Consider the following 8603-nt stretch of genomic DNA (forward strand, 5'->3'; position numbering starts at 1 on the left):
GTGATTGTTGCCCCAAAAGGGATCACCAGTGCTCACACTGGTCTAGTAGCTTCAACTCCAACTTTTGTGGCTTACAGAAATGTTGTTTTTCCGGACATGTTATCCAAGTGATGTTGATTTTTATCTTTTTTTGGTTACAATTGTATCTGGTTAGAGTCAGCACTGCAACAGTCTGACCCAGGCTCCTGTTCAGCAGAAATGTGAGTAGGAGGCCACTGAATGGACTCCCAGTAAATTGGGGAAAAGCAGTTGAAAAGGCAAGAAATGTGTCTTGGGTTGGAACAGGAGAATTTAACATGGTAAAACAGGATCACTTGCCTCATGAAAGCTATGCCAGCTATAAAAATAAGCACAAAATGCAGATGCTTTGGTTTTAATCTCATTTGCACTGTCAAGTAAGGTATGCTTGAGTGGTTTCATAAGTCTGGTAGTTACGCTGTGCCTCAGGTCTATAGTTAGAGGGTTGCACCCCCAGACACAAGTCTCTGGAAACATGAGACAGTCTACGAGATCACCAGAACCTTTTAAACAAGGGGATGAAAAAGCTGTTGTTAAAGACACATTTCTTACTCAAACTTTTGTGAAAATATTAAATTCTACTTATTTTAATAGACTAAATCCTTTAAGGGGAATACTTGATCTTTTTAGGAATGTGTTGGGTGGGTCAATGAGGTCTGTCTATAATTCTTCCCATCTTCATGTTATTGCTGCTAACACCTCCCTTTAAGAGCACTTGGGGATAGATGGAGGGGCAGCCTGAGGCATGGATGAGGTCCTGCCTTGATCAGTAATAACAAGTCACCCTGTATAATTCCTTGAAGTGCCCTCACTGTCTGTCTTAGAGCCTAATAAAGAAGTAGAGTTTGAGGAAAAAGCATTTTGAAAACTACTTACACAACAAATATTATGACTCAGCTTTGCCCCAACTTTCCCTAATCCTCAGTTTTGCTTTACAAGTGGTGTGGGGTGAACCCCAGTCAATCATGTAGGGGGTTGCTTTATTTTTGACAAAGCCTGAGCTGCTCCTGTCATACAAATTGCAGAAACTGGGAGAGCGCTGTTTTCTAAAAGGCTCTATAAATAACTTGTGTGGGTTCAAAGGCCTTCCCTAAGCTGGAAAGACACCAGTTCACCCCTTGCCATTCTTGGTGTATAGTATACTGTGCTTTTTAGTAGAAAACAGACAAACTAATGTCTTTTTAATATGTTTTCCTTGGATCATTTTGGTCCTGGTCAGAACAGGCCTTGAATGCAGGAAGCAGCACCCGCAGGTTTTGTGGCCAAGGTGGCAGGTCCGGCCTGGCCCCCCCAGGAGTTCTGCTGCTTTCAAGTGACTGTTGAAAGTGGGTGGTGGGACAGGAAAGACACCCACTCCCAGCTTCACAGGATAAATAAACAACCAACCCTGTGGGGTTTGCATGTACAGACAGAGAAACACAGTCAGTGCAGGAAATGCAAGTTCCTCCTCTCCACGGAACACCATGATTTTTGACTTACTTTAACAGAGCATTGAGTTAAGCTTATTCTTATAGACTTATATTTTTATTTGTGAAGTACATTAAAAATGATGTCTCTGTGGGTAATCTCTGACAGGCACAGTGTGTGTGACAAACTGGCAGCAATGGCCTAGAAGCTGCCTCGCTCCCTGCCTGCACCCAGCGCTGGGCTGGGGTGAGCTGCAGTTTTGTTTTCTCCTTGCTTCTCCTCCACAGGCAGAACTTGCACTTTTGTGAGGGATTTAGCTCACATTACAGGCCAGAAATCTCTTTCTCTCCTTCCTCCCACTCTGGTGCAGCAGCCCAGCCTGTGGGAAGAGTGTCAGAGGAGGATACGCACCCACAGGGCAATTGCCAGGTTTAACCTAGGGCCAATGTCCAGCCCAACCATAATCCATCTTAAACTGATGAAAGTCCTGTTGGGTCTGGTCATGACTGAACAAACGTTTAAATGCTTTAGTAGGTTAGGACCCAATGCACTGTGGCCTTGCCTTCCTAACACAAGGTGCCTCTTGGTACCACAGTAATCACTTTTCCCCTTGGGATTTGGGCACCCTCCTCAGCTGGGCCTAGGGGACATTTTGTCCATCGGTTTCCCACCAGAACCTGACAACGGTTTTCAGCATGGGTTATCTCTTAAATTACTTTCTCCCGGTCTTTTTATAGCTCTCCCGCTGAAGTGGAATTTATTCTTTCTTTTATGGATATAGCTGGAGGTGTAAATCCAGACAAATATAACTCCTGAAGGGGAATCAACCTGTCCATGCCACAGCTCAGCAGCGCCTGTGTTGCTGGTGTATATAAAGCAACCAGGAGCCTTTTTAAACCTCTGAAACTGAAGTCACTTTATTTGTGTTTTTTCCTTGCTTATAGACAATTAAATGGTTCTCCTTTAAAAGAGCTGGCTCCTGGTGGTAGGTAGAAACCTATAATCTTTCTCTTACCACACACTTTTATATTTAAAGCCTCTATTTTTAACCCAATGGTGGGATTCAGGGTTAATGCTCGTTAGATCTGTGTCTAGACAGTTGTGAAAAACAGGAAATGAATTACATTATAGTACCAAAGGAGAATTTAACCTTTTCTCTCCTCACTAACACATGTGACTGGGGAAAATATGTTACAGCAGAGTATTTTGGAAAGTTTAAGGAAGCAGAAAAATGAGAAGAAAAAAAAATAAGCTGGGTTTCCACAAGGCCTCGTGGGAATTATTTCACAGAAAATAATGAGCCAGACTCTGCCCTCAGCTACACCCAGGCAGTAATTTGTTTCCTCTAGTCCCTGCAGAAAAGTTGCATTTTATTATTCCCTGCTTATGCTGAACATTCAGAAGAAAAAAAAAGTCAAGTTAGCCAGTTTCACACACGTGCACGCGCATGTGTGGTAGCTGCAAGAGAGACGCACCACCCACCACCCGTCCTCCGGCATATGGAGCCAGGCAGAGTGGGTTTGTAACACCCCTGGGTGTAACAGCACCTTACACCCCTTCTCCTCAGGCTGCCTAAGGCCTCAGGGTCTTTTTTTTTTTTAATATTTATGAAGTTATTTATTTGAATTAAAGACTGCAAAAATGCAAAATTCCCTCACATGGCCCTTCAGGAAAGTAAGAGCCCGCAGGCTCACTGACCCTGGGCAGCAGCACAGTGATCCCACTTTGTCTGCCGACATACAGGGTAGGACCCGAGTTTTAAAAGACTGTTGCAATGACCCCAGAGCAGGAATTAAGCCTGAATTAATGTGGACAGCTGGTCTGCTCGGAAAGAGGAGACCTGGGTGCTCTTTACCCACTTATCCCTCCCCACCCCCTGCAAAATGACTGCTGTTTGGATGCAAAACACACCACGATCAAAAGCGGTACTACAAGCATCTTCAATACTGCTTCTGAGCTTTTTCCTCAGACCCCTAATGTGCCCCCCCAACGGCGTATTTTCAACCCTTTCTCAACCCTGCCCAGGGTCTTGGGACGAGCCAGCGGTTGGGAGCCCCAGGAGGCTGCAGAGGCACCAGGCAAGTGCCCTGCTTCGCTGCAAAACCACTGTCCTCCCACCGATGGCTGCATCTTTGCCCGGGCCTGCTTCTCCCCGAGGGTGCTGTGGGCTCTCACACCCGATCCCGCTTGCACCCACCGGAGACAGCCCTTGCCCAGCTGGGCACTATCGCAAGGACCCTGTTTATCTCGTGCACAACTTGCCTCCCTTGTCTGCAAACGCTTTGCTGGAGCCAAATGTTTACGCTCGCCGCACATGCTGTCAGCTGGCCTGAAAAATTAATATCCCCGTGGCAGAGCAACAAAGCCTTCGCAAAGATCCTCCGTGCCGCTCAGCCAGGGCCCTGCCGGCCCTGCCCTCCTGGGACCCCGCTGGCTTCAGGGGCTGCTGGGAGCATGGAGGAAAGGGATTAGGTCCTCCTCGGGTTTATTTGCTTCAGTTTTATCATGGTTGCTTTTAATTTTGAAGGCACATGAAGTGTACAAATCACTGGAATAACACTGTAGCTAATTTTATGGTGTCTTTAGCACCATCCAAAAAGAAATAAAAACAACAAACAACCAACTCCCCCCTCAATGGAGCAATCTAAATAAAGTTTTTTAAGCAATACAATATTTGCCTGTATAGTTGTCAATGTTTCCACTGCCAGTTTGTCTTCCTAAAGGAGCCAAGCTTTGGCACAGCTTATATTAGAAAAAAAAAAAAAAGTATCTTTAAATGTTTCCAAGGGGGTATGGGATGGAGGGGACTAGGGGAACTGAAATCACTAGGAGTGCAGTACAACGTTGGCCTAAGAGCCTCAGAAAAGAAAGTGCCTTGATTTATCCAGATTTACTTGCCTGTGCTCATGCTAGCAAGGGAAGGAGCGGAGCAGGAGCCCTCGCAGCCTTTACACCCGGCCAGGTACCAGCAGCCAAGGTGCCGGTCCTCCTCAGGACAGCCAATGCTAATGGGAGCAGTGAGAATTCAACGCTGCTCATTGCTAATACCAAGGTGAGTTTAGCAAGCACGGGAGGCAATACCCACTGCAAAACATGCTGCTGTGAAAGAGGTCGTCTATATACATACGCATAGAGAGGCACACAGACATGCATGTGCAGACGTACAGACACACAATTAATAAAAGCTGTCTTTCAGAAGCCTTGCTCTGTAGTATAAGGAAGGTCAATAATTTTGTCAGCAGCAGCTTTGCTTGAAGGAGAGGCTTTAGGACATGGCTCATCCTGTGGTGGGGAAGGAATGTTTCTGCATTAATCACGAACCCCTTTTGTTTTTTTCATTAATATATTCTGCCTGATGTAAGTATAGCCTGCTCGGCAGTCCAACACAGGCAGAAATGGTGTTTTATTTACGGAGGAGGTGGAAATCCAAATAGAAGAGGATACTGGTATTCCAAGGGTCCTCATTTTGATCCCTCTCCATGAGTACACATGTTACCCCAGAGGTCTCTTGGCACTGGAAACTGATGGAGGAACCCCAAAGCTCCTCTTGCTGGTCAGGATGGTAGTACCCTCTCAGGTATCTCAGGAAGCCACTTTTACCTCCAGCCCATCCTCAGGTTACCAGATGAACTGCATCAGCTGGGATCTTGCATCCCACTTAATATTTAATCAACCTTTGCCCTCATTTTCTCAAGTTGGCAGTGAAACCCTAACTAGCCTGTGTGCCACAGTACAGCAGTATTTTATTACAGAAAGCTCGAAACAAAGCTTCCACTCGCTAATCCAGCCGTGCTAATGGCTATACCACTGGAGCTCCATAGATCATTCTCCAAACGGCATTAAGCAGCAGCAGCAAGAAGTAGTTATAACGCTATTTGGGAGCAGGCTCTACTGCACTATTCAGGCAGGGCAGAGGACCTTACTGCGAGATACAACAATGCCATCTCAGATGAGACCAAGTGACAGTAAAGATAGCAAATGTCTCTTTTGGACCCCACACATGTGCTTTTGTCATGTGTCAGGCCTCAGATGTCCTCAACACTGGACAAGCTCCATGTGTGGGTTTTTTATCGTGATCTCCACCAGCTAAGCCTGGGCATTTGCTCATTGAATGAGCACAAATAATCCCCATTTCTGAGGATTTCTGTAAACCCAGCAAGCATCCTGAGTGGGGTGGTAATGTCCTTCCACCTCCACCACCTGCACTGCCCCTGCAGGGAGCCAGCAGCAGGGACGCCATGGTCCCCAGCAAGGGCTGGGGACCTGAGGCCTGTGCAGCCAGGGCTGGGCTGAGCTGTTCCATAGTGGATTTCACAGTGGTTTAAAGGAGCGAGGCCACAGAGAACAACAGCAGAAAGGTTTCTTTCACTCGGGCTCTGCAGCCATTGGGGAGGGCAGCTGCTTCGCCCCTGCTCACGCAGCCTCTGCCAGCAGCTCGGAGGCCGGTGCTCTGCCTCCATGCATGGTGTGAGCTTGGAGAGGCTGGTGAGCGGGAGCTGCTGGGACCGTGTGTGGGTCTTCTCTGGTGGGAAAGAAGGCCCTCATTTGGCCTTCCAGATCTCAAAAACACCTAACCTGGGGTTTTTTATATAATAATTATCAAATAAGTTAAATGAGACCGTGGATTAAGGAAACAATCTTCTCAGTAAAACACCTCTGACAAATATGGCAGGTAGGGCACTGCAAATCCCCTCCACATCCCTTCTTCCCAACCTCCTGCTAGGAGGAAGGTCAGGGGGGAGTGCTGTGCCTGTGCCTTCCAGCCAGGAGAGAGGCTTGACCCCTGCAGCCGTTCCCTGGTTATTTTGCATCTTAGGACCCAGCTGGTTGGGCTCCGTTTACTTTGAAGCAACTCCATGGAATGATGCATTTGAAAACAACTGGCCAGACACATACCTTAGCATATTAAAAGGTATTTTTAGTACCTCTGGCAGAGCAGATCAAACTCTTCTTTCAGCTGTACTAAAAGACAACTCTATGGACTTCGCTGGTAGCGCTGCATATTCATACCGAGGTAGCAGCTGGTAGAAGCTACTTGACTAAATAGTTGCATTTACTTCACGCAAGACAAAAACACAAGTGCAGATAAATGCTGGTAGGATTACTGACTTACAGTGGGCTGTATTTTCTTCCTAGGAGCATGACTTTGCCAGATAAAAGTTTGAATTGCCGAAGAAACAGCGTCACGTAGCAAGGAAAAAATACTCTGAATGTCGCCTCCTCGATTTGTGATGACTTTGTTTTTACACTGGTATAAATATAACTGTGACCATATCATACAGCAAAGTGCTCTGTGGTGAGTACAGTATAAATAGCCAAACTGATTACACTGGCTATAAACAAGGACTGGAAACCCTTGCTTCACCCCAGCAGTTAGAAATGGTGGAAGCGAAGGGAGCTTTACAGCTAAATGGTTAAAAGCCGCAGCAGAACATTTTCTCGGGATGGCTCCAAGCGTGGAGCTGGTGTGCTGCCATTTCAGCAGCCAAGCTGAGACGGTGGGAAGCACGCCGCCACAATTGCATACTAAAAAGAAGGGAAGGCTGAGATAACTACCATCTTCTTACTGTGTAGGCCGTTTAAAAAAAATAACATATAATGATTCCTGCCTTATTGCAGTGTTTGAGTTCCAGATATAGCCTTGCATGGGAAGGCCGGTATGACACTGAACCAGGCCAAATGAACGTTTCCTGCTTTTAAGTAATATAATGTCAGGAATCCAGCTTGTCAGAAACACCCTGCTCATCTCCCTCTGCACCAGCGCCAGACACTCAAAATGAGCTTCAGGTGAATAATGCCACTTCCTCGGACCTTGTGAGTGACAGTTCAGAGCTTAGGTACTTTGAATGCTTATTTTTATCGCTATAAAACAAAGCTCGGTACGCCTCATGCCTAGGAAGTGGCTTAGCTCACTCAGAAACTTAGGGACTTGCCAGAGGCCTTAGATAACTAAGTAAGATTTGTTTTAGCTGCCCTCAGTATCCAAGGTATTTCCTACTGTAAGTATAAGGAAACATTGAGGATACTTAAGCAACCATATTTGTTTATCTTAGGCCAAACTGGAGAGATTTTCCAGAACCACTACTGCAGCTGCACTTAACTTGCTGAAAGGCTGCATTTGTATGGAGTGCTTTGCTTCTGACTCCATGATCACAAACGAAAACCTTCACCAAGAGCCGAGCTCCACGGGGAAGGCTGCACGCAGCTGCTGAGCAAACCTGAGCAGATGTCTCCAGACACTCACTGTCCGGGTATGCTTCATTAACCTTGGCCTCAACTGGGCCGACTCCTGCATAAGGAGGAAGCCAGAAGGGAGAAGAAAATCACCAGTATTCCCTCCCTCAAATTTCTGAGTAGGTAATTACCTGAAGAGAGACAGATGTCCAGACAGGTTTCACCTCAAAGAGGAGATGAGATTCTCCAAGCCTGCAAATCCAAAGTGTCATAGGAGGGCAACCCCGACAAACCCGCAGCCATCTGCTCAGCCAGGTGATGTGTGAAGTGATGCTGGTCCTCTCCTCTGGCAGTGTGGCTCGTGCCAGTTGCAGGGGACAGCCGTCACTTGGGTCATGGATGGTGTCTCAGTAACAGTTTTGCAAGGCAACCGGTGGGAGGTAACTGTGACTACTGCAGGGACAGGGCAGGATTTTCACACCTCCTGCCTATTCCCTACAGCTTTCTCAGGTCATTCAGTCCACAACCCATGTTTGCTGAAAAGGTGGGGGAAAAAACTACAGCACCATAAAACAAAAAAATTTGGACCAAAGTTATTCTAACAAAAGAAAAGTGGACCCCAGAGATGGCCATTTTACAGTAGGTGTTTGGAGAGCAACAGTGCTTCAGCGCATGCATGAGGCTCTGGCTGGACAATGAGGGGTTGAGGAGCGGAGGCCATGCAGCTCAAAATGTCTCAACCTGGGCTCTCATCCTGGAATCTGATTCATACAAATGCACCCTGGTGCCTCTCTGCAGTTTATTTAATAGCACAGATCAGATTGCAATGTCCTGGGTGCCTAAATTTAGCCCCTGAAATCCACATATTGATAGCAAAGTGATTAGTCTGATAATCTAAGGTGTCAAACACCCATTTCAGCAGGGATTGTGAATGCTGAATAGATCCCAAAAAACTGGTAGGTGCTTTGATGATGCTCACATATAGTCCTTGATGTGCAGAAAGG

Source organism: Strix aluco, chromosome 1, assembly GCF_031877795.1.
Source record: "Strix aluco isolate bStrAlu1 chromosome 1, bStrAlu1.hap1, whole genome shotgun sequence".
Taxonomy (NCBI): Eukaryota; Metazoa; Chordata; class Aves; order Strigiformes; family Strigidae; genus Strix; species Strix aluco.